Genomic DNA, 25,948 nt, shown 5'->3' with positions numbered 1-25,948 from the left:
CTAGACACAGTTGTGACAAATTCCTTTTCACTTTCGGCCATCTCTTGTGCTCTTCGGGCATAGTAAGCAGAATCCTTGATCTTCGATTTTTGTGGAATATCAGCCAGGCAATCTTTTGCAAAATGGTTTGCATGTCCACACTTATGACACACAACTTTTGGTTTGTCAGATTTCAGAATTTTCTGAGATTCCGGGGTGGAGTTGGGTTTAGTGATGTTTGGTTTGTAGGCTGGTGGGTGTTCCGGAGTGGATTGTTGTTGCGGAGCAGAGTAAGGTTAATGATTGTTTTGATGAGGAGCATGAAAACGATTGTGATAAGGTTTATGAGAGGGATTAAAAGGACATTTTTATTTCATGGAGAGTAGTGCGAACTCCTGCTAGAAATGGAGTTCAGAGTCCATGGCTTCCTAATCAAGAGTGCCGTCAACATGATAGTTTTGAGTAGATAGGGTAAGCAAGGAATGTTGAGTAGGTGGAAAAATGGTTTTGAGAGGGTCCAAGATGGACAGATTTGGAATAGAGGATTCAAATGAACTGACTAGAGCAAGAGGACCTCCAGAGAGCTCTCTTAAGGTCTGAGCAACGTTTGATTCATGACCTTGAAGTTCATCAAATAATTGGTAAAGCTTCGAATTCTTCAGAGATCCATTGCTTTGAAGACAAGACTTCACGTTTCCCCATCCTTTACCAAGATTGTTTATGAACTTAAGATTGTACTCCAAAGGAGTTCGGATAACCCCATGAGCAGTCATGTTGTTGACTACGATTCGGTATCGATTGGAGGCTGAGGAAACTGATTCACCAGGAGTTGTTGTAAAGGTGTCAAACTCATTTACAAAAGATGTCAGACGCTTGTCTTTCATATTTTCTGAACCTTCAATCAAATCTTGAAGAGTGTACCAAATCTCTTTGGCAGATTTACACAGCTTAATGTGTTCAAAGAGAGATGTTGGAACACCAAACACCATTTCAGAAAATGCCACTTGATCAGCATGTGGCTTCTCGATATCATCAGTGGTGAGAGGAGTTGGGCGTTGTTTATCTTGACCCATGAGTTGATCAGTATCATCTCTAACTATTGTTCTAACTGGAACATGAGGAACTTATTTGACGGATCTCCAGATAGCTTCACCTTTCTCTTTATCCCGTAAAAACCTTTCCATTATGACTTTCCAATGATCATATTCTTCAACAACTAGTTGTGGGGCACGAGAATGGCAACCCACACTATTTGCTATTTGCATTGAATACATTTTTTGAAAATTAGTAGCAACTATTGAAGTTGAGATATCGTCAAGAAAAAGTGGTATATAGAAGAACTTTTATCCTAAACACATAAATGGTTGAAATACCAAGGTAGTTTCAAACCAACTATAATTTGATCTTATGGATTCAAAGGACGACCACTAAATCTCTGATATCAATTGTGAGAACAAAAGATCTTATGCGCAGGGACAAGGTTTGAAAACTCAAACCTTGAGTTAATGCTTAAGATCAATGTCTGCTAGCTAAGGAATGTTCCAGTCAAGTCTGGTAAGACCAATCAAGTCTAAGTTAATGTATTCAGCAAAATATTCAAGACAAAAATGAAGAGTGATACGATCAATGTAAAGATAATAAATGAAGAACAAAGAGAATGTTTTAGTAAATGACTTGAAGAGAATAGAAGATGAAGAAAGCTGAAGTAGTATAATTATGTTTGAATAATCCGTCAATTGATTTGTCATAGAAAACTCCTATAAATAGGAGAACACAATACATCATACAAACCAATTACATACATAGGACCGGACAATAGAGTTACTCCTGACACTCTGATTATCTAAGTTTTTCAAATAGATTTAGTCCTATGATATGTTACATCAAGCTAAATGACAAATTTAATTAATACAAATGGATAAAACACTGATTCAGACATGTTAACATTCTGGACACAACATTTATTCTAGAATGCCTTCATTTTGGTTCGGCACACAAAATCATAATATTCTCTTCCAGACGTAAGCTTTTATTCCAGACTGCAAACTGATTTCGCACCATCTTCTATTTCAGAACTGAGACTGTTTTTTTTTAACTTCAAAAGGTTAGAGATTGTTAGAGGTTCACTTTCAGGTTCCAACAATATCTCGTGAAGAATCACTTCAAAGAAATGGGCCTCTGTCTAATGACTTTCAACTCATTTCCAAGAGTCAACATGCTGCTTTTAACAGTAAATTTAACAATAGATTTTCTTCTGGTAATACTGGTAATAAAAACAAAGGTCAGGCTGTTCAATGTAAGAATTATGGATTAAAAGGGCATTCTATTGAAAAATGTTATAAGATAATTGGGTATCCCAAAGATTTTAAACCTAGGAATGAGGTAAATCAGAACAATCAAAGTAAAAGCTTCAATGCTAATTCATCTTCTGTTCCTTCTGGATCATCTGGATCTGGAGAATCTGAGTTTCATCAACTTACTAAGGACCAGTATGTCAAGTTTATTAATCTGATTAGTGAAAAGCAATGCAATAAGGAGGCATCTGACAGTGCTAATATGGGAGGTACTTGCTTATTCAATGCTTATAATTCAACTTTTAATTGTAATAAATGGATTGTTGATTCAGGAGCTAATCAACATATGATAGCTTCTGAGTCTCTTTTATATGATACTATGGATGTAACCAAACTTAATCTTCATGTTAGTCATCCTAATGGAACGAGTGCTAAAATTGAAAAAATTGGAAATATTAATTTCTCTAGTTCTTTAACTCTTTTTGATGTTTTTTTGTTGTTCCTGAATTTAGTGTTAATTTGTTGTCTATTCACAAAGTTTGTAAAGATAGTAAGTGTGAGGTTGTGTTTAATGAACATAGTTGTAAAATCCAGGATTTACAATCCAAGGAGATGGTGGGTAATGGTAGTGAGTATGGAGGTCTCTATTATGTAGATAGTGTACATTTAGGTAATTCTTTTAGTTCTAACTCTGTTGTGTGTTACGTTTCTAAGTTAACATGGCATAGTAGACTTGGTCATCCATCTGATCAAGCCTTAAAATCTTTAAAATCAAAACTTAACTTTCATACTGAGTCTTTACCACCTCGTGAAGTTTTCCAGAAGGCCAAACAAACCAGGAATTATTTTTCTTCCAGTCAACATCAGTCATCTTGCTTAGGTGAACCAATTCATCTAGATGTGTGGGGTCCTTATAGGGTGATCACTTCAGAAGGTTTTAGGTTCTTCCTTACTATGGTGGATGATTTCACTAGGGCAAATTGGGTTTATTTGTTAAAGTCTAAAAGTGAAGTTTTTACTTGTCTTACCGCATTTTTTAATATTTTGCTCAATCAACTTGAAGTTAAAATTAAAAAGGTGAGGTCTGATAATGGCACCGAGTTTTTAGATCATAACATTAAATCCTTTTTCATTAATAAAGGTGTTATTCATCAGACTTCACGTGTTCACACACCCCAACAAAATGGGGTTGTTGAAAGAAATTTTAACTTAAGTATTTTTTAATCAATAGCACACCCACTTCAGTTTTAAATGGAGCTTCTCCATATGAACTTGTGTATAAGTTTTTTCCTAGTTTTGATAAGCTTTGTGTTTTTGGTTGTCTTTTCTTTTCAACAAAACTAAATAATTTGGATAAAATTTTTGAATGTGCAGAAAAGTGTGTTTTACTTGGATATTCTTCTTAACAAAAAGGTTATAAAGTTTTAGGTCTTGATTCACATCTTGTTTTTGTTTCCAAGGATGTAAACTTTTATGATTCAATATTTTTTTTTCATGCTTAAATCTTCTTTTGGAGATAAATCTAGTTTTTTGATGACCCATGTGACCCATTTTCCTCTGACGAGCCATTAGCTTCTAGTTCTCTACAAGAAAACATTAGTGTAGGTGATTTAGGAGTAACCCCTCAATCTGATGGTGATGGAGTAGTCCACAATTTGGTTGAGACCCCATCTAGTGAGGTCAGCAACCAGAGTGACAAGGCACGTGTGCCTCGGATTGATGTAGATGTTCATGCTTCCTCTACTGTGGTTGAGGATGGTAATGTGAAACCAAATAATCCTTCTGATGATCATGTATTAGGAGTTACTCGATCTGGTAGGAATGTGCGTTTACCAGCTAGATTTAATGATTATGTTGTAGAAAGTTCACATAAATATAACCTTGAAAGTTCTGTGAATTATTCATTTTTAACTAATGAAAATAGATGCTTTGTGTTTAATCTTAATAAAACCTCTGAACCTAAAACTTATTCAGAATCTTCATCTGATCCTAATTGGATCAATACTATGAATGAAGAAATGGAAGCATTATACAGAAATCATACTTGGGATATAGTTGATCTACCTCAAGGTAGAAAGCCTATTGGTTGTCATTGGATTTATAAGATTAAATATAGGTTAAATGGTAAGGTTGAGAGGTATACGACTAGACTTATTGCTAAAGGGTATGATCAAAGAGAAGGTTTATGAGGAGACTTTTTCTCCAGTTGCTAAAATTGTTATAGTTAGAGTTGTTATATGTATTGTTGTTAATAATTCTTGGCCTCTTTTTCCAACTTGATGTCAACAATACTTTTTTGTATGGTGATTTAATTGAGGATGTTTATATGAATTTACCTGAAGGATATCATACTAAAAATGATAATAGAGTATGTAAGCTTATAAAGTCTTTATATGGTCTAAAGCAGGCTCCACGAAAATGGAATGAAAAGTTTTGTTCTTCTTTGTCCAAGTTTGGATTTGTTCAAAGTATAAGCGATTATTCTTTGTTTGTTAGGTCCAAAAATAACACTATTGTTATTATATTGGTTTATGTAGATGATATAATCTTAACTGGAAATTGCAATATAGAAATTGAAAATGTTAAATTGTTTCTTAAGTCTCAGTTCAAAATAAAAGATTTAGGATTGTTGAAATATTTTTTAGGGATTGAAGTTTTGCTTACAAATAATGGTCTTTGTTTAAATTATATAAAATATTGTTTGGAATTATTGCATGAATTTGGAATGTTGGGATGTAAACCTGTTAAAACACCTTTGGAGGTAAATTTTGTTTTTAATAGAGATTGTGATGATAATTCTGAATATGTCAGTAATATAAAAAATTTCAAAAATTTATAGGAAAACTTATTTATCTTATAGTAACTAGGCCTGATATATGTTTGGACCTAGATAGCCCAATTAAAAATAGATTACTTGCTATTAGATGTCATTTTATGCATCTTATAGGGTAGTTTCTATCATCATTTTAGCATCATATTTTGTACATTTGCATGTCATTTATTTAATAATGTTCAGCTCATGTATTTTGTTAGAATTCCCGTACTGCTCATGTTTTTATGTCAATTTCAGATAGTTCGAGTGGAGCGGTGCTTTGGGAGCAGTTGGATGCGTGTTTGGAGCTTAAAATGGAGCTTGGGACTTATGAAGGATTATGAGGAATGTTTGGAAGATGCTTTGGTCAAGAAACATTCGATTGAATTGATCACACGAAGATAGAATATGCAATCTAAAGTTAAAGGATGTTGTTGTCAGTATTTTAACCATATCTCGAGAACCGTTACTCCGATTGACGCGATTCAAAATGATCTGAAAAGTAGACGAAATTTCGGACATCATAGGAACAACCTGTGATTGCAGGTTGTCTCCTTGCAATCGCAGGTGACCCTTTTTGCGATCACAGGTTTGGTCGCAGGTTGCCGTCGAGGTTCTATTGTGCCCAAAATTCATCCGGGAGTGAAAACTCAATACCTGCGATCATAGGTTGTGTACATGCGATCGCAGGTTGGCCAAAAAGTGTCAAAATAACATCCTACTTCATTAAAAAGGCACCAGACGCGTTTATATCAAAACCCGCGATCGCAGGTTATGTACATGCGATCGCAGGTGCGCCGTTTTTGCTGCTGGACGTATAAATTGACCCTGATAGCATTCCTGTAACCTAAGTTGATGATTCCAGAGGTTCCAGACGATGAAAATACGATTTTGGAGGCGTTTCTTCTCCGATTTCAACAATTTCTGAAGATCTGAAGACTGTGGATCATCTCCTACGTTTAGTTTAGTAAGATTTAGTAGTTTGATGTCTCTTTTCATTTGTTTTTATCAGATTTTAGCCATGTCTGGCTAAACCCTAGTTTCAGTTCTGCAAAAGACAAGTACTTTTCATGTGATTGATCAATAGATCTGGTTTTTGATTTTTGTTTCTATCTAGATTCTTCAGTTTTGAGCTTAATGAATGTTTGATTTGAATTCTTGTTAGTCTGATCACCTAGCTAGGGTTTTATCATTCCAGTTAATCAATTAATAGAATCCGTAATTGTTCTAATAAATTGGTAAAAGTAACAAGTATCAGATTGGTTCCGTTTTGGGATTTAACTCTGGTATAAACTGTAAAAATCATACTTTTACGCTTCCGAGCTTGTGAGAAGTATTTGGTGTTGCTGAGAATTTTACAAAGAACTTAATGCAACTTTTATGATATTAATTAAGAGCTTGTTTGATTAGACAGTAAAAAGTTAGAGTTAATTGAAGAGCTTGTTTTGATTAACTAATTTAGGTAAAAGAGAAATTACTAGAGCTTGTTAGTTTTTCTTAGTACCAGCTTAGATAGAATGCATCTCAAATAATCAGATCTAGGTTGATTGCATGATTAGGAAAGTCACAGCAGAGCTGAAACCGTTTCTATTATTGATTTTTGTTTAGTTTAATATCACTGCAATTTTTGTTTTTAGTTTAATTCAAATCCCTTTCTTAATAATTTCTTCTTGACTAGATTGTGCCTGATGCAAAAAGGCATTGACTTTTAGGCTGTGTCCCTGAGGATTCAACCCTGCTTCCCAATGTTATCTTTTTAGTGCATTCCAAGCAGTGATAAATTTACTTGTTTAATACGCGCGTGATAGCGTGTTAACAAATTGGCGCCGTTGCCGGGGACACGGTGCTTTCTAATAGTTTTATGCCAACAACTTTTCGTTCAGGCACACCTTTAGTTTTTGATCCAGAAATCGAGCGAACTGCAAGGAGACTGAAAAAAGAGGCAGCAAGAAAGAAAAAATCAGTTGGTCTTTTTAGTTCATCATCCTCCCTACCTCAAGAAACCTCCACACCACAAGGCTCTCCCTTGTGGAACGAATCAGATCCGTTTTTTCCAAAAGTACCCCGTCTTCTCCTCAAAACAGCCCATATAAAACTTACTCCCCACCCTCTTCCATTAAAACTGAAACCACAGGCTCTCCAGAAACCGAATCTGAAGGATCAACCAAGAGTGGAGACGAAGTAGAAAAGACCCTTAGAGAGTGGGCCACTCAAGAGGTCAATTAGCAGCCCCTCTGTATCACTTTTCTGGAAGCCCAAAACTTCGAGCTTAAATCTGGGCTGATACACCTTCTCCCTACGTTTAGAGGACTAAAAAACGAAGACCCATATAAATTCCTCAAGGAATTTCATGTGTTATGTTCTGGAAGGAAGCCACATGCAATTACCGAAGACCAGATCAAACTAAGGGCATTCCCCTTTTTCGGTTCAAGATGCAGCAAAAGAGTGGTTATATGACCTCCCGTCTGGTTCAATAACAAGCTGGAATGAACTCGCCAAACTTTTTCTAGAGAAATATTTTCCTGAAGCGAAAGTGTCAAACCTGCGTAGAGAGATTCTTGGTATCAAGCAAGGCAAAAGAGAGGCTCTCCACACTTATTGGGAGCGGTTCAAGAGGCTGTTGGTCCGATGCCCTCAATATGGCATTAGTGATTATCAATTGTACCAGTGTTTCTGCGAAGGCTTTATACCCATGGAGAGGTGACTTATAAATGCATCAAGTGGAGGGTCTCTTTCAGACATGACCCCAACTGAAATCAGAGAGCTAATTGAAAAGCTAGCGATCGAGTCTAAACATTCTGGGAATGAAGACGAGTGGTATCCAGATCAACCAATGGGTGTTAAGGAAGTCAGCAATGTTCATCTGGAAGCTCAAATATCTGAATTGACGAAAGTTGTTTTGCTCTTGACTAAGGAAAAAGTCACTGCAAAGAAACAATGTGGGATTTGCTTGAAGGCTGATCACCCTACAGATATGTGCCCAATATTGTAAGAGGATACAGTTGCAGTAAAAGCTGTTGGGGGCTACCAACAGAATTTTGAGAATAATTATCAGCAGAAATAACAATTTCACCCTCCACCCGGATTTCAGCAGCAACAAAATTTTCAGTAGCCGGGTTTTCAACAAAATTTTCAGAATCAGCAGAATTTTCAGCACCAAAATTTCCAGCAACGTTTGCAACATCAACCCAGTAGTTCCAGCATGGCCTTAGAAGATATAGTGAAGAGTCTTGCCATGAGCACCCAAGCATTCGAGACCGAAACTAGAGCTAGTATCAAGAATCTGGAGCAACATGTGTCTCAACTTGCCACTTTCTGTGGGTCGTCTGGAGTCTCAAGGAAAGTTACCAGGGCATACAGAAAACAATCCAAAGCACAATGTGAGTGTTATTTCCTTGAGAAGCAGAAAGACATTTGAAGACCCAAGCTCATCTGAACTAGAAAACAAAGATGAAGAAGAGTTTGAAGAGGTTCTGATAGAAGAAGGAGATGTGGAAGGGATAGAAAAAGAAGCTGAAGCTGAAGAGTTTGAAGAGGTGTTGGTTGAAGAAGAATCTGAAAATCTGGAAGAAAAAGAAACTCCAACACTACCCAAGCCAATTCTGAAGGAGTACAATCCATTACCTCCATTACCATCAAGACTGAAGAGTACGAAGCGCGAAAGAGATGATGAATATATTATGGTAATTCTTCGCAAGGCTAAGGTAAATATCCCACTTTTAGATATTATCCAACATATCCCTCACTATGCTAAGTTTCTTAAAAATTTGTGCAAATCAAAGAAAAAAATGAAATTTAATGAGATTGTAAAAGCTGGTGAAAATATCTCTTCTATTTTACAAAAAGGTTTGCCTCCAAAGTGCAAGGATCCGGGGATTTTCTCAGTTCCTTGTAAATTGGGGAAACTTAATTTTCCAAAAGCCATGCTTGATTTAGGAGCTTCAGTTAATGTCTTTCCCTATTCTATTTCTGAAAAATTAAAATTGGGATCTTTGCAAAAGACCGGGACCATCACCCAGTTGGCGGATCATTCAATAGTACACCCAAAAGGTGTGCTTGAGGATGTTCTTGTCCAAGTGGGTGAGCTTATTTTTCCCGTTGATTTTTATATATTGGACATGGGAAACTTGGACACTTCAGATGCGAACTCTATTATTTTGGGAAGGCCTTTTATGAAAACTGCAAAAACAAAAATTGATGTTTTTAATAGCATGATTTCAATGGAGTTTGATGAGGAAGTGGTTAAATTTCAAATTAATAATGATGATTTTCCTCCTGAAAATGTTTTTGTCAATTATATGGGTACCAGTAGTCCTTTTTTTGAGGGCTGCTGTGAGTTTTCTAATGTCTCCGTGCAAGAAAAATATTTAGACAGGAATTCATCGGATAATATATCCAAGGAGCTGGCTGAAGATAAGCTTGGGGAAAATGAAGGAGGGATCTTGGTTGTTGAAAAGAAATTAGTAGAAGCTGATAAACCTGAAAAGAAGTTATCTGAAGGGGCTGAGATTGAGTTGAAAAGAAACAAACTTTTTGAAGGAGAAGAGGAAAAAGTGATGAATTCTGTTGAAGTGATTTCAGATATGAAACTGAAAAGAAGAAAGTTTGAAGAAAAGGAAGAGAAGATTTATGGGAAGAAAAAGAAGGCCAGAAGGAGAAAGAAGTTTAATCAACTGAAAGACTTATTTGATAACTATTTGGAGTCTTTCCCGTTTGCTGAACAAGTTACAGATCTACCCATATTGCCATATTTGAAGGGATCTGGAGTCACAAGGAAAAGAGTTGAGCTTCAGAGAAGTCCCAACCACACCAGTTAATAATCTGGTTAGGCAAAGTCGAGCCAACGACCTTAAAAAAGGGCGGCTTTTCGGGAGGCAACCCGATGAGTAGTTTTTAGTTTTTTTATGCTTTCAATAAAGAGATGATCGCAGTTCTAAGCAAGCTTGGGGAAATCAGAGGATCAACAGAGTTGCTGAAATTCAAATTTTTCGTCAACATTCGTCGTCAAAATCAAAATTTCTGCAATTTATCAGGTACATTCATTCCTAGCTGCATATTTTTGCTTTTATATTCTTTATTAAGTTGTTCATTCCTAGTGTAAAATTTTGCATTTTTTGTTAAAATTTTAATTTTTCAGTTTTTTTAGTTAAAATTTTCAAAGTTTTCTTTTTGCATTTTATTTTCTGTATTGCATTTGCATTTAGTTAAAATATTTTCATTTTTATTTTTCTGCATTCATAACAAAGAAAAACCCAAAAAGATTTTATTTATAGTTATTTTTATTTTCATTTTCTGCATTCCAAAACAAAATAAAAAAAATTAAAAAATTTACATGAGATGAGGATATCTTTTTACATTCGATAGCTCTGTTAAGATGAAATGTGATAGTTACCAAAAATAACAGTCTCATTACACTCAATTTTAAGAATTATCTTTTCAAGTGCTTTAAATGTTTTCAATATGAACCAACATATGAGTCAGGTAATTTTTACAATGGAAGTGTGGGATAGAAAAACAAACAGTGTTTTGAAAATAATTTCCTTGAATGCCTTAAAAAGAACCTAGATTGGATAACCCTTATCATTCATTGAAGTACTGAACCCTATAATTTCTGCGCCTTTTGAGGTTAGGAGGGAACTCTTGTTATACCCACAATTTATTATCATTTTGAAGTATTGAAGATATGGTGGGCCTCAAAGTAAAATTTACGCCTAGTCAATATATATATATATATATATATATATATATATATATATATATATATATATATATATATGTTAGAAATGATATATCAAGCAACTCGAAGAAATCTGAAATTCAAAGTTAAATCCAAGTCAAGTTCAAGTCGAAATAAAAAAAGCAAGAAAGTTAAATATGAAGAGTTGATCAAGACAAAGAAGATATGTGGTATAATGAGATTGATCCATCGATAGTGGAATCATAGGGGTAAGCTTGGATTTTCTGTCCATAATGAAGCTTACCGCGTTTACTGGACGAGTTCGGAAAAAAAAAGGAGGGGTTAGTCAAGCTAAGTTTAAACGAATTTTCATGAAATTATTTTCACAAATTTAATTCGGCGTAAAAATTATTTGCTCAACTTTGGTTTAACTAATTAAATATAATTATGAATCGTTAATATAAAGTATTGAGACTGTTGTTTAGGTAGTGATTTCGCATGTGACAAAAAAAAGAGAGTGTAGTGTTTTGATAAATTTTAAATTTTTAGTTTCCTTAATCTTGCTATAGTTTTTATTCTAAGTTCCTTTTTATGTCATCGACATCTTTCCATTTGTTTATAGTGTTTTATTCTTTTTCTTACTTGAGGGCAAGTAAGGTTTAAGCTTGGGAGATTTATTAGATGTCATTTTATGCATCTTATAGGGTAGTTTTTATCATCATTTAGCATCATATTTTGTACATTTGCATGTCATTTATTTAAATAATGTTCAACTCATGTATTTTGTTATAATTCCCGTACTGCTCATGTTTTTATGTCAATTTCAGATAGTTCGAGTGGAGCAGTGCTTTGGGAGCAATTGGATGCGCGTTTGGAGCTTAAAATGGAGCTTGGGACTTATGAAGGATTATGAGGAATGTTTGTAAGATGCTTTGGTCAAGAAACATTCGATTGAATTGATCACACGAAGATAGAATATGCAATCTAAAGTTAAATGATGTTGCTGGCAGTTTTGACCCCCTGTCAGTATTTTGACCATATCTCGAGAACCGTAACTCCGATTGACACGATTCAGAATGATCTGAAAAGTAGACAAAGTTTTGGACGTCATAGAAACAACCTGCGATCGCAGGTGACCCTTTTTGCGATCGCAGGTTGCCTTCGAGGTTCTTTTGTGCCCAAAATTCATCCGGTAGTGAAAATTCAATACCTGCGATCGCAGGTAGTGTACATGCGATCGTAGGTTGGCCAAAAAGTGTCAAAATAGCATCCTACTTCATTAAAAAGGCACCAGACGTGTTTATATCAAAACCTGCGATCACAGGTTGTGTACATGCGATCGCAGGTGTGCCGTTTTTGCTGCTGGACGTATAAATTGACCCTGATAGCATTCCTGTAACCTAAGTTGAAGATTCCAGAGGTTCCAGACGACGAAAATACGATTTTGGAGGCGTTTCTTCTCCGATTTCAACAATTTCTGAAGATCTGAAGACTGTGGATCATCTCCTACGTTTAGTTTAGTAAGATTTAGTAGTTTGATGTCTCTTTTCATTTGTTTTTATCAGATTTTAGCCATGTCTGGCTAAACCCTAGTTTCAGTTCTGCAAAAGACAAGTACTTTTCATGTGATTGATCAATAGATCTGGTTTTTGATTTTTGTTTCTATCTAGATTCTTCAGTTTTGAGCTTAATGAATGTTTGATTTGAATTCTTGTTAGTCTGATCACCTAGCTAGGGTTTTATCATTCCAGTTAATCAATTAATAGAATCCGTAATTGTTCTAATAAATTGGTAAAAGTAACAAGTATCAGATTGGTTCCGTTTTGGGATTTAACTCTGGTATAAACTGTAAAAATCATACTTTTACGCTTCCGAGCTTGTGAGAAGTATTTGGTGTTGCTGAGAATTTTACAAATAACTTAATGCAACTTTTATGATATTAATTAAGAGCTTGTTTGATTAGACAGTAAAAAGTTAGAGTTAATTGAAGAGCTTGTTTTGATTAACTAATTTAGGTAAAAGAGAAATTACTAGAGCTTGTTAGTTTTTCTCAGTACCAGCTTAGATATAATGCATCTCAAATAATCAGATCTAGGTTGATTGCATGATTAGGAAAGTCACAGCAGAGCTGAAACCGTTTCTATTATTGATTTTTGTTTAGTTTAATATCACTGCAATTTTAATTTTTAGTTTAATTCAAATCCCTTTCTTAATAATTTCTTCTTGACTAGATTGTGCCTGATGCAAAAAGGCATTGACTTTTAGGCTGTGTCCCTGAGGGTTCAACCCTGCTTCTCTGTGTTATCTTTTTAGTGCATTACAAGCAGTGATAAATTTACTTGTTTAATACACGCACGACATCGTGTTAACACTTGCCAAGGAGATGGGCTTTACTAATTTGGGCTTTGGAGTGTGCTTGATTTCGTGGATTTGGGCTTGAAATGGGGTGGACCGATTTGTTTTGGCTACATGGAAGTTGTGACCATGTTTTTTTGGACTTGTTGGTGATCATGGAAGAAATTTGAACCATTTCCTTGTCTTGTGTGTAGCATGGACGAAAATTGAAGAGTTTTTGGGAGTTTCTAGTAGTTAATGAACTAGTTAAATAAAAGCTCTTAATGATGAGCCTTTTCACTTTTGTAACTCATGGCTCTTAATGAGCCTTTTCACTTTTGTAACTCATGGATCCTATCAGCTATATATAGGGTCGATTTATGTGAATAAAATATCATTTGAACTTGTTGCAATTCGCTCTATTTCTCACATAAGATAGGTCTCTTATCGTGTGTTGTGTTGTGTGCCAATAGGTCTTGGCATTCAACCTAGTTATAGGTCTTGAGGTAAGAACTAATCCTATCCTCTTCTCTACCCTCATATTCTCGTCTTCTACTCCCCTCTCTCTCTCTCTCTCTCTTCCATCCGAAAATAGCCCCCATACACGCACCAATTTATGCATAAACCAAGAACGTCTCATCTAAATGTTGCTTTTAGATTGCTAAGGTACTTAAAAGATTGTCCTGGGAAAGGTATTGTATTATCTAAATCAAATTCTTTTGATATTGTTGGTTATGTGGATGCTGATTGGGCCAAATGCTTGTCTACAAGAAGGTATGTTTCAGGCTATTTAGTATATTTAGGTAGTTCACTTGTTTCTTGGAAAAGTAAGAAACAAAGCATTGTATCCAAGTCTTCAACTGAGTCTGAATACCGTGCTTTGGGTTCAATTACATGTGAAGTTTTATGGATTCTATAGATTATGAATGTTCTTGGTTATAAGAATTTAACTCCTGTTAAGGTGTTTTGTGATAATGAATCTGCCATAAAGTTAGCATTGAATCCAGTTTTCCATGAGAAAACAAAACATTTTGAAATTGATGTTCACTTCATTAGAGAAAAAAAGAAAATGGAATTTTAAAAATTATTAAAATTGATTCATCTAATCAAAATGCAGATATATTAACTAAGACTTTAACTTCTTTTTAACATGATTATTTATCAAAAAGACTTGGAATTCAAGATATGTTTGCAGGTAAGTAAAGTGTTATTATATCAAATGATAAGCTTGAGAGGGGGTGTTGAAAGTATTATGATATTAACAAATTTATCATTTAAGTGTTTTATGGTTAAGTAGGGTATATAGTGTTAAGTTGTTATTTCTATAGGGGTTGTTCTGTTTATTTCTATATGTCGGTAAAATGTGCATGCGGGTTGTAAGTATGATCCGGATCCATGGGTTATAATTTTTCCTAGGTATTTAATGTACAAGGGAAGATCATTTCGTCATAACTCAAGATTTTTTGTGTGATACTCTCTCGTTTGTTCTCTTCATCTTCAGAAGAGGGTTTTCATATTAGGGTTTCTGTAAAAAATATGATTATGTGTATTCTTTGATTCCTTATTTCGTTAGAGTGTGATTGTTGTGAGGTTTTTCTTTGTATTTATATGATGAAAACCAACTGTTTATTAGTGAATGAAATGTTGATGTTAGAAATGAGTTGTGTTCTTGAATTTGTTCTTTGAGTTTATACTTTGTTACAGAAATAAAACTTTATTTATATTGGAATAATTCACAAATTGTAGCCATTAAGACTTATGAACAAACTCGATTCTCTTTGTATATTTACCCACAGATGTGTAAAACATGTTATAATGATGGCATAATGATTTTTTGAAATTTATAATAAAAAAAATATATGGAGGGTAATTCCTAATTTAAATATGGCAAAAGTCAAAACAAACATATTTTGTAAGAAATAAAACTTTATTTATATTGGAATAATTCACAAATTGTAGCCATTAAGACTCGTGAAAAAACTCGATTCTCTTTGTATATTTACCCACATATGTATAAAACATGTTATAATGATAACATAATGATTTTTTGAAAGTTACAAACAATTACTCATGATCTAATCAAACTTCCAGATGATATCCCATCTTCTGGAAATATTAAAAGACACTATAATTAAGAAGTATATCAAGTGTCCAGGCACTATACATATCCACGACGTGTAAATCCATTGATTACAACGTCAATGACTTGCAGGGGAGGACGGTGGTGGATTGGAGGCGACATAGGGAGTATTTTGTTTCAGATTAGGAAAATCTATCACCACGATTGGTTCAGTTGTCAGTTGTGAACAGTCAACTTTTGTTTCGGGGAGACAGATTTTGGATGGTCCTTTAAGGTTCAACAAGATCTTAGATTGGTATAAAAACGAAAAAAAATGCATTGATAAAGTTTAAGATTGACTTCAAAAAGGCTTATGATTTCATATGTTGTAAATTCCTTGAACATGTAATGCAATTTATGGATTTTGGTAATAAGTGGATGAAATGGATTCATGGGTGCCTTTACTTAGCTAAAGCTTCTATTTTAGTTAATGGAAGTCCGACCGGAGAGTTTCATGTTCAAAGAGGTATTCGTCAAGGTGATCCTCTCTCTCGTTTACTTTTTATAATCATGATGGAAGCTCTTCATGTTGTTGTCAAAGATGCTATACATGCCATGTTTTTTCTGCTGCGAAGATTGGTTCCATGCAGGTGTCTCATCTGATGTATGTTAACGATGTTATGTTTTTGGTTGATTGGTCTCAGAAGAATATTTATGCTATTATTTGGTTGTTGTAGTGTTTTCATAACGACTTTGGTCTAAAAATAAATATTCATAAATCTTTCCTTTTTGGAGTTGGGGTGGATTATGTGGATGTTTGTATTTTGGTTACCATTACGAGGTGTAAACATGAGAAAACTCATTTTCTTTACTTGGGTTTACCTGTGGGTATTAGTATGGCTAAAATTCAAAAGTTGAGCTCTAGTTATTGACAAATTCAAGAAGAGACTTTCGAAGTGGCATGTCAATATGTTATCTATAGGTGGGAGGTCGGTGTTGGTTTCTTCAGTTTTGGGTTTGGTTGGTATTTAGTACCTCTCTTTGTTTTTAACGTCTGTTTAGATTAAAAAAAAGGCTAGAATCTCTTAGCTCTAATTTTTTGGGGAAATGATAGTACTAATTCTAAGGTTCCGTGGATTTCTTGGAATCAAGTGCTAGCTTCTAAAGGAAAAGGCGGGTTCGGTATTAGTAGTCTAGAGGATTTCAATTTAGCTTTGTTACAAAAGGGAGATGGAGATATGTGAATGAAAAAGAATCACTTTAGGTACATGTTATTTTTGAAATTCATGCTTGTTTTGTGAGTGAAGGTTAATTCGCTTTTCCAAGGATTCGCTAGGATTGTTGGTTATATAAATACCATACATGAGAAGGGTGTTATCCTTCATTCGTGTATTAAAAGAAGGGTTAAATATGGAGGTTTAACTAAGTTTTGAACTGATATTTGGGTGGGGGATATGTCACTGAGGTCTAGGTTCCCTAGATTGTTCCAACTTAAGATGGAAAAAGATTGTGTGGTTCATGAGAGATGAGGTGTTGGAGGTAATAGGGTATGGTGTAGGTATATTAGAGGGGGTGTGGAGCAAAGACAATTTGATTGGTATTCTGTTAGGTATGCAGCTTACTACATTTTAGGTATTCAACTTACTACAGGTAGCGATGATTGCATTTGGAACTTGGAAGGTTCGTATAAATTTACGGTTAAAGAAACATGTCATTATATTGATGATATAAGCCTTCCAGATGGTATTGTTGTTACTAGATGGAACATGTACGTGCCTAGAAAAGTTAATATTTTAAACCGGCGTGTTTTTTGGGATAGAATTCCAACAAGGTAGAATTTGAGTCGTAAAGGAGTTGATATAAATTCAATAATGTGCCTATTTTGTTCGAACTGTATAGAGAAGTTTGATCACATGTTTTGGTCTTGTGATCTTTCAAATTCTATTTTGGAGAAGGTTTACAAATGGTTTGATTTGTTGCCTCCTAGAGTTGATCGGTTGCGACAAGTGTTTAACTGGATAAATGATTTTAATATCTCTTTAGATAAGAAAATTATTGAGGCCAAAATAGTTAATTTTTGTCTGTAAAAATGGTTAGAGTAAAAGGGAAAAAAAAATAGGACGTTTCCAATTAACTTTTAAAAATTAAGTCTGAAGGTACTTTTTGACATTTATACGAATACGATTTATATAATTTACCTTTTTTGTCTTTTGATACATGGTACATGTTACATTGTCGGTAGTTAATTTCCATTAAGATAGACATACACACACTTAAGCAATTTGAATTAGGGATGTCAAAAACTCTCGTGGAACCCCGTTTCTGTGGGGGACCCATCCCGTTTGGGGGTATTTATTAAAAATAATCGGGGGCGAGGACGAAGGCGGGGACAAAGTTAACCCCCGTTTTAGTTTAGTGGGCGGAGGCGGGGGTGGACAATCCTGTCCCGAAACCCCCATGGGGACCCCGTTAATAAATTATACATATATTTACGTATATTAATTATATAAATATAATAAACAATAACATGATTTTGAGCTTCCAAAATTCAACAAAAAACATGTTTTTAAACTGTTAGTATAATGTTTTTAGGATGACATAACTTTTTTATTTTTAACATGTAAAATTATGCTATAAATAATTATTTGTTACCTAAAAAATAGTTTCTTCTGGCCCAAACTACAACTTCTTTTAGCCCAAAAAAAAGCAGCTTAAAATCAATCGAGGACGGAGGAACGAGGGTGGGGGCGGGGGTAACAAGACTGGACATTTCGGGGGCTGGGACGAGGATGGGGGAACGGGGAAATTTCGGAGGCGGGGGCGGGGGATGCACTCCCCGTCCCATTTGCCCCCGTTGACATCCTTAGTTTGAACATATAAATTATGGGGTTTTCTATAAGTAGCTCCCCTCTTTTCCAATTTCACCTTCCTGATTTGATTTTTTGTCTTTAGTTGTTTTTTTTTTTTTTTGTTTTTTTTCCTATTTTGTTTTTTTTTGTTGTCTTTAATTCATTTTTATTATTATTATTATTATTATTATTATTATTATTATTATTATTATTAAAAATTTCAAACAAAATTTTATAATTCAGACGATATTATAAATTCGGTTGATGTTATGAAATTCGAACGCCTATATAAAATCGACTTTTAATTATTTTTTATATTATTATTATTATTATTATTATTATTATTATTACAAATTTTGAGCAAAAATTTATAATTCCGAAGGACGTTATATAATTTGAACGGATATATAAAATCGATTTTTAATTCTTTTTTATTTTGTATTTTAATACTATTATTACAAATTTCGAACAAAATTTTATAATTCGGAAGACAGTATAAATTCGGATGACGTTATAAAATCGATTTTTAGTTATTTTTTATTTTATATATATATATATATATATATATATATATATATATATATATATATATATATATATATATATAAAGTGTAATAATGTCAAATCAAATGTCAAATAAAGAAAACAAAAAAGAAATTAAACAAAACAATAATTTCAAATTAAATGTCAAAAAATAAAATTAATTAGATTGAGTAAATTTAGTTAAAGAATACTTACAGCACAATCCATGTATTATAAATTATTTTTAATTAAAATAACCAATGCCCCATGTAGCTTTTACTTTGGTTATTTTGGTTTTGAAATATTAAAATAATTTTTTAACATGATCTACATTACATCCATCTATATTCACTTATGCAAAAAAACGGGTTACGAATTTAATATTATTATTTTAAACTAGCTATATCTTTTTAGATTTTACTATTATAATATCTCTTTGGATTTTAATAAAAAAATTCTCATAATATCTTAAATTTTGGTTAAGTTTACGGTTTAATTTAAATATTTATTTTTTAAATAGAAAAGTCTCAATTATTAAATTTTATACGATAACTTATTATTTTAAAATAATAAGGATCGTTTTGTTAAATAATCTTTTCTATTTAAAAGATAAATATAAAAATTACATCGATCCAAAATATTAAGATTGTATGCAATAAACAAATTTATTATTCCACGATACAACTGTTTATTTGGAGTCCACGGTGTTATATAAACTCGTGAATTAGGAAAGTAAAAGATAGGATTTGTTTGTAGATAAAGATAAATAAAAAGAAATTTACAAAAATGATAAGAGTTAATTGGTCTTCTAAGTGTATTTTACACAAATGTCGCTTTCCGTGACCTTTTATATCTTATCCTTTCATCATCTTTTGACTTGTCCTCCCAACATTAAATTATTATATCACTATTTCTTTTTATGAAATATTCATAAAAATGACAATTACCCAATAATGTGTTAATTTGTTGATGACTTTTGACGGTCGAAATAGGAGAAAAAATGACAGGAAAAAAGATAGCCAAATCTTTATAAGATTTGAATAAAAATATTAAGGTTTCTCATCGGAGAGAAAGAAAAAGGTTAGACAAAAGATAGGTACAAAGAGGCCAATCTTAATACTAAGAAAGTTGTGGCTATAGCTAAGATCATAACTTACAAAGAGAGATGTATGGGAAATTGGACACAAAAGAAAGAGAGCAAGGAATATAGCTAAATCAATTCAAATCGTGCATCGGAAAGAAAGGAGTTTTGTGGGTGACTATTTTATTCAACATTATCTTAAGCCCCATTTGTTTGAGAAGTGCTGTATGGAAAAGTTTTCTGACTGAGAAATATTATACATCTGATTGACTGTGCTGAATGATGAAAAATAACAATATTACCTTGATGTTTTATACTGTGATGGATGGAGTTGCTGAATAATTATAAAAACATACAAATTCTCATATAAAATCAAAATTACACAATAATCATTCAAAAATCCAAATAGAATGTGACTAAATTGTTTTTAGTTTTTTTTTTCAAGTTAATGTTACGTCGTTATTCTTTATAGCAATTAATTTTTTTTATAACTCAACATGTGATTCTTGACCCTGTTTATGTCTGGATAGTGGTGGAATTGATGAATTTTTTCAAAATATATTAGGATGATGGTTGTGTTGTCCAAAACAAAATAAGAACTAATCCAATAAAAATGAATTAAAAAATTAATTAAAAGAAATTAATAATTCAATAAAGTAATATTTATTAATATATAAATATTATATATTTATAGATAATATTTTTTAATATATAATAATTCAAAAAATTAATTCATCAAAAAACAAAATAAAAAAAGAATTATTTAAAAGAAATTAATAATACAATAAAATAATAATAACTAATATGTAAATATTATATATTAAAAATAATATTTATTAATATATAATAATTCAATAAAAAATAAATTAATTTTTTTAAAAGAAATTAATATTGTAAGAAAGAAAAAGGCAGAGTTTGGGGCACAATTGTCTTTCCAGCTTATTCAGCCAAAAAGATATGATTTTGAAGCTTTCTAGGAGAGACATATCTTACTGGGAAAGATCCATTATTTGTGTATATCAAATAGTCTTTCTGATCTATTCATCCAGAAAGATCTATTTGAACTTGGAAAAATGTATATCAAACATGGCCTTAGAGACTTCTAGGATGCCTAAGGAGTGTTGATATGGTGTTGTGATCACAATATATAAGAACAAAGTTGATGCTTAAAAGTGTAAAAACTATAGACGTATTAAGTTACTTAGTCATACTATGAAACTATGGGAGAAAGTTTTAGAGGCTAGGTTGTGTACCATCACGACTATTACAAAACACCAATTTGGCTTCATGTCTAAGAGGTCCACGACTGAGGCGATCCATCTCCTTAGACGTCTTATGAAGAAATATATAGAAAGAAATAAGGATCTCCATATGACGTTCATCGACTTAAAAAGACATATGATAGTGTTACCCGAAAGGCTATTTGGTGGACTGTGGAAGCTAGAGGGATCCCTAGGAGAAATGTCACGTCTTTACGGGATATGTATTGTCGGACCGTAACATGTGTCTAGACCCCAACCAGTGACATTGAGTATTTTCCGGTTGAAATTAGGTTTTATCATGGGTAGTCTCTCAGCCTGTACATCTTCACCTTGATCTTAAACGAGATGTCTCGTTAAATCTAGGGGAAGTGTCATGGTGTATGCTCTTTGCCGATGACTTTGTCTTAGTGGTTGAGTCTAGGATTGAGTTGAATGTTTGGATGAATATTTGGATGTCAACCTTAAAAGAGAAGGATTTATAAACCAGTACTAGTAAAACATAATATGATTGGTGAAATTTCAGTGGGAAGGCAAACATGTTGGAAAATAACCCGTTAGCATGGCCTTTAGACTATTTTGTAATGTTTTGATGTGTTGGGTATAATTATATTATGTACCATAGCATTTTTCATAATGACATTTCAGTCCCTAAGCTTAATTATATGTAGTATGATGGATATGAAATTTGTCTATAACTTAAGGGACTTAATTTATGTAAATCTATAACTTACCCATAAGATGCATTCATCAGAATTGACGCATATACGAAAGAAACACAATGTAGGGAAGGATGGATCGATCTATTTCCCTCTTTGTCTTCAACCTCTCATTAGGAACACCATGATAATATGTGTAACAATTAGTCCATCAGATTATAATTAAGGCATTGTTACGGAAATTGAAAAGAGTCATAATATGACATTATCATCTTCAACTTCATTGAAGATACCGTTCCATCCAAGTAAGTTCTTCTTTAGTTGATTTAGGGTTCTTCACGTATGTATAAATTGGTTTTGGTTTATTATAACTAATCAACATGTGTAACGCCCGCAAATCTGGGCTAGTCAAATTAGAGGCAATAGGGGTCGAAAACGAATTTTCGACAAAAGATTATTTAGAATAAATAATCTTAACCAAGTTGTAGAGTATGTTACAAGGTTTTCGTACATATAAAGAGCGCCGAAAACCGAGTTATAACGAAGAAGTTATGACCCGTTGAAGTTTCGCGACGGAACCGGCACGATACCGGGAAGCGTAAATAGTGAATTTACGATAGAGCGAGATTTAGCCTTAGCGATCTAAACGAAAGTCGTAGAATATGTTAAACTAAGAACATCGATAAAAAGAACGCCCAAATCTGACTTTGTATGAGGAAGTTATGATTTTTCTAAGATTTAGCATAGCAGTGCACAGCCCGAAATCTGAATTTTAGATCGGTCGATTTTTAGCCGACGGGATCTAAATGAAAGTTGTAGTAATCGTAAATACCAACGCGTGGATATAAAGAACGTCGATAATAGAGCTCGTATGCAAAAGTTATGGACGAAGCTTAGTCCCTACTTTTCGAGCGCGGCGAATTCGATACAGTTTTGTAAATACGAGATAGAATGAGAATTAGCCAACGAGGTCTAAATGAGATTTGAAGATCTCATTAATAGGAACTCAACGGTAAAAAGACAGAAAAAAACGGAGCTCGTATGCAAAAGTTACGGACGAAGCTTAGAGACTACTTTACTATAAAACTCCTATAAATACAAGGGTGAACTCCTCATATTTTCTTCACACCATAAGCCTCTCTTTCTCTCTCTAACTTCTCTCTAGCCTCCCTAAACCCCTCCCAAGTCTACGGAACCTCCCTAGCACGAGAAGAAAGCCCCGGAGCGCCCGACGGCTCCGAGAAGAAAAGCTTTCGGCTTGGAAACGCTGCTCCAGCGAAGCCCGGTTTTTAATAAAAACTCGCTGTAAGTGAGCTACGCCTATACTATATTTAATATAGATTTTATTTAATTATAGTAACATTATTAGGACCTTAAAATAATTATTTGGGCTATTATTATGAGTTATATTGAGTGTTATTTAACGCTTATATAATAGTAATAATAGCTAGACTATTAATTAGTCGTGGTTAACGTTAAAAACTAAACCCTAGTGGTATTGATACTAGGTTTTGTCGAGGAAAATTGTTTTGAGATAACGAAGTGCTGTTTGAGTTCGGAATCACCACCTAATCAGGTGAGTGCATAGTTACTTTCATCTTACACATAGATATGAAGTATTTTATTATAAATTTACGTGCTATGTGTGCATATTGTCTAAATACTTGCTGTCTATGCTGGTGAAAGATTTTTATACATTTTTTAAATGATGTAAACTGTATAAAGTATTTTATATCTACAAGATATGTTGGGTAAAACATGGGTAGATGAATGATGATGGATAAAAGCTGAAATAGAGGAACATTAGTAGTACGGACCTAGTGCCCTATAGGTATACATTGGCAGCAGTGGACCTAGCACCTTATAGATGAGCACTGGCAGCTGCGCCACAACTCGTAGATGATTTAGATCTACGGTAAACGTCCTAGCAGCTGCGCTCCAAGGATAGTATCGGCAGCTGCGCCTAATAGGGAGCCTTATGACCATGACAGTAGTGTTTAAAGGTCAATACCGGCAGAAGCGCCTCATAGAAAATGTCCTAATTCTGGCAGCTGAGCCTAAGTGACAATATTAGCAGCTGCGCTTGACCAATGTGTCATTGGCAACAATGGACTTCATGTTGTTTCCTTAGGATGATCCTTAGGAATGAATGAATGAGAAATAGCTGATTCTTAGGGTAGATCCTTAAGAATAAAGAAGATAATGGGGATGGGTAATTGGGTTGATTGTTTGATAGTTTAAACATAATAATTATATTATTGTGGGTTGAAAACCCTATGTACTCACCAGGTTTCCCAACCTGACCCACTCAGTTTATTTATATCACAGGTGTTGATATGAAGTGACATTACACTGAGAGATTTAAAGAGATGTAGATCACTAGTGTAAATAATTGTAAGTTCTGTTTATGCTTATGTTTCTGTATTAACGATGACATCCCAAAAGTTTTAAAATGAAATAAATACGTTTCTTCGAAAATGTTTTAATAACGTATTTACCATGTTTTTCTGGGAACAAATTCCGCAACATTTTTATAAAATGAAGTACTCTGATTTTTATAAAGCATAAACAACATCGGTCTTTTTTGGCCGTGAAAATGGGGATGTCACAACATGTGGTATCAAAACATGGTCAAATTTTCATGCCCTAGTTTTAATTTATTTATAAACCAGACAATCAAATGAGTTTGGAGATCTGTAAATTTTGACGTTATGAGGTATGTTTGGAATTTGATTTGGGATGACATTATTTCGATAAATAAAACCATATTTATGTTTCATTATTTTTGGTTTGTTCAGAAGTCATGGAAATAGAATTAACAAAAACTATTTGATGTCGTTGATTATGAACTATTTGATGCTACCGAACCCTAGTTTATTCATTTATCATCTTTGATACACCTTATTTTCATTGTTAAAATCCAAAATACATAATGATTTGATGATGGTGGGACCCTACTAATTCAATTGCCTTTCTAAACTCAAATTTCTCGTTCTAGCTTGTTTATTGTTTTCGAATTGTGTGATTCCTTGAAACATGACAAAAATGTTATTTTAATCCCGATATAAATGATGGATGTTTGTGATGATCGGATACACTTCAAGTAAAACAAACAAGAACAAAGTTACTAAGAAATTAACGAACATAAAAGTAAATAACATAGAGGAGTCAGCAAATTGTCTTTCACCAAGAAAGGGTTGTCACAAAGACGATCACAGAGATGATTACGACACCAGACTGTATGTTACATTAGGCTTTCACCCTAATGTTGAATATATACTAATCTATACAAGTATATCCCTTGATTGAAGTAATTGTATCTAATCTATACTAAGAACCAATCCTTATCACTAAGATATCATATCTGCTATCTCTTCTATACTTATCTGTATCATTACCTAATATACAAAACATTACATAGAATAACTATCTTCAAGCTGATGCTGATAGACTTGATACGCTGACGTTGAAAGTGATGTACACGATGTCGCTAACGGATAGCATGTTGAGTGTTTGACTCGTCATATCATAAGGTGTGACCTTACAATCTACCCCTATCTGATTATGACAAAAAATTATCTTATTCTTCATAGTTATCATAAGAACCATTGTAGAACTTGTCAGCTTCTGTAACGCCCATATTTCTAAGCTAAGCATTAATATTATAATGTAATAGTTAGGGTCAACAATTGTAACCTATTTTGAAGTAATGAAGAGAAATTATTTGAGTGTTATGTGATTTATGTGCAATATACATGCTTATAACGATATAATAAAATAATAATAAAAATATGCATCAAAAATAAAATAATAGATACACCCAATATCTATGAAGAAAGTTGAAGTAGTCGCAACAAGGATTTCGTGGATATAAGGAATGCTAAAATCAGACTTATAACGAAGAAGTTATGACATGTCGAAGTTTTGCGACGGAACCGGTACAATGTTGTGTATCGTAAAATGTGAGTTTGCAATAAAATACTTTTTAGCCTTAGCAATCTAAACGAAAGTCGTACCATATGTTAAACTGAGAGCGTGCATATAGAGAACGTCCAAATCTGACTTCGTATGAGAAAGTTATGATTTTTCTAAGATTTAGCGTAGCAGTGCACAACCCAGAAATCGAATTTTAGATCGATCGATTTTTAGCCGACACAATCTAAATGAGAAGTGAAGATCTCGATAATAGGAACTTAACGATATAAAGACAGACGAAAACAGACGTCAGATGACGAAGTTATGAATTTTTAATGGACTTTATATGTTTAATCCTGTTAAAATATAACTTTAAAAGTAAAGTCTAAATTAGCCGACAGAGTCTAAATGAAAGTTGTAGATCACGTCGCTACCTATGAGTGGATATAAAGAACATAAAAAACGGAGCTTGTATGCAAAAGTTACAAAGTTCAGAAGTTAATGGGAT

The sequence above is a fragment of the Lactuca serriola genome, chromosome 8 (assembly GCF_051521515.1).
Source record: "Lactuca serriola cultivar US96UC23 chromosome 8, Lser_US96UC23_V15, whole genome shotgun sequence".
NCBI classification, from domain to species: Eukaryota; Viridiplantae; Streptophyta; class Magnoliopsida; order Asterales; family Asteraceae; genus Lactuca; species Lactuca serriola.
This window is presented reverse-complemented; position numbering follows the sequence as displayed.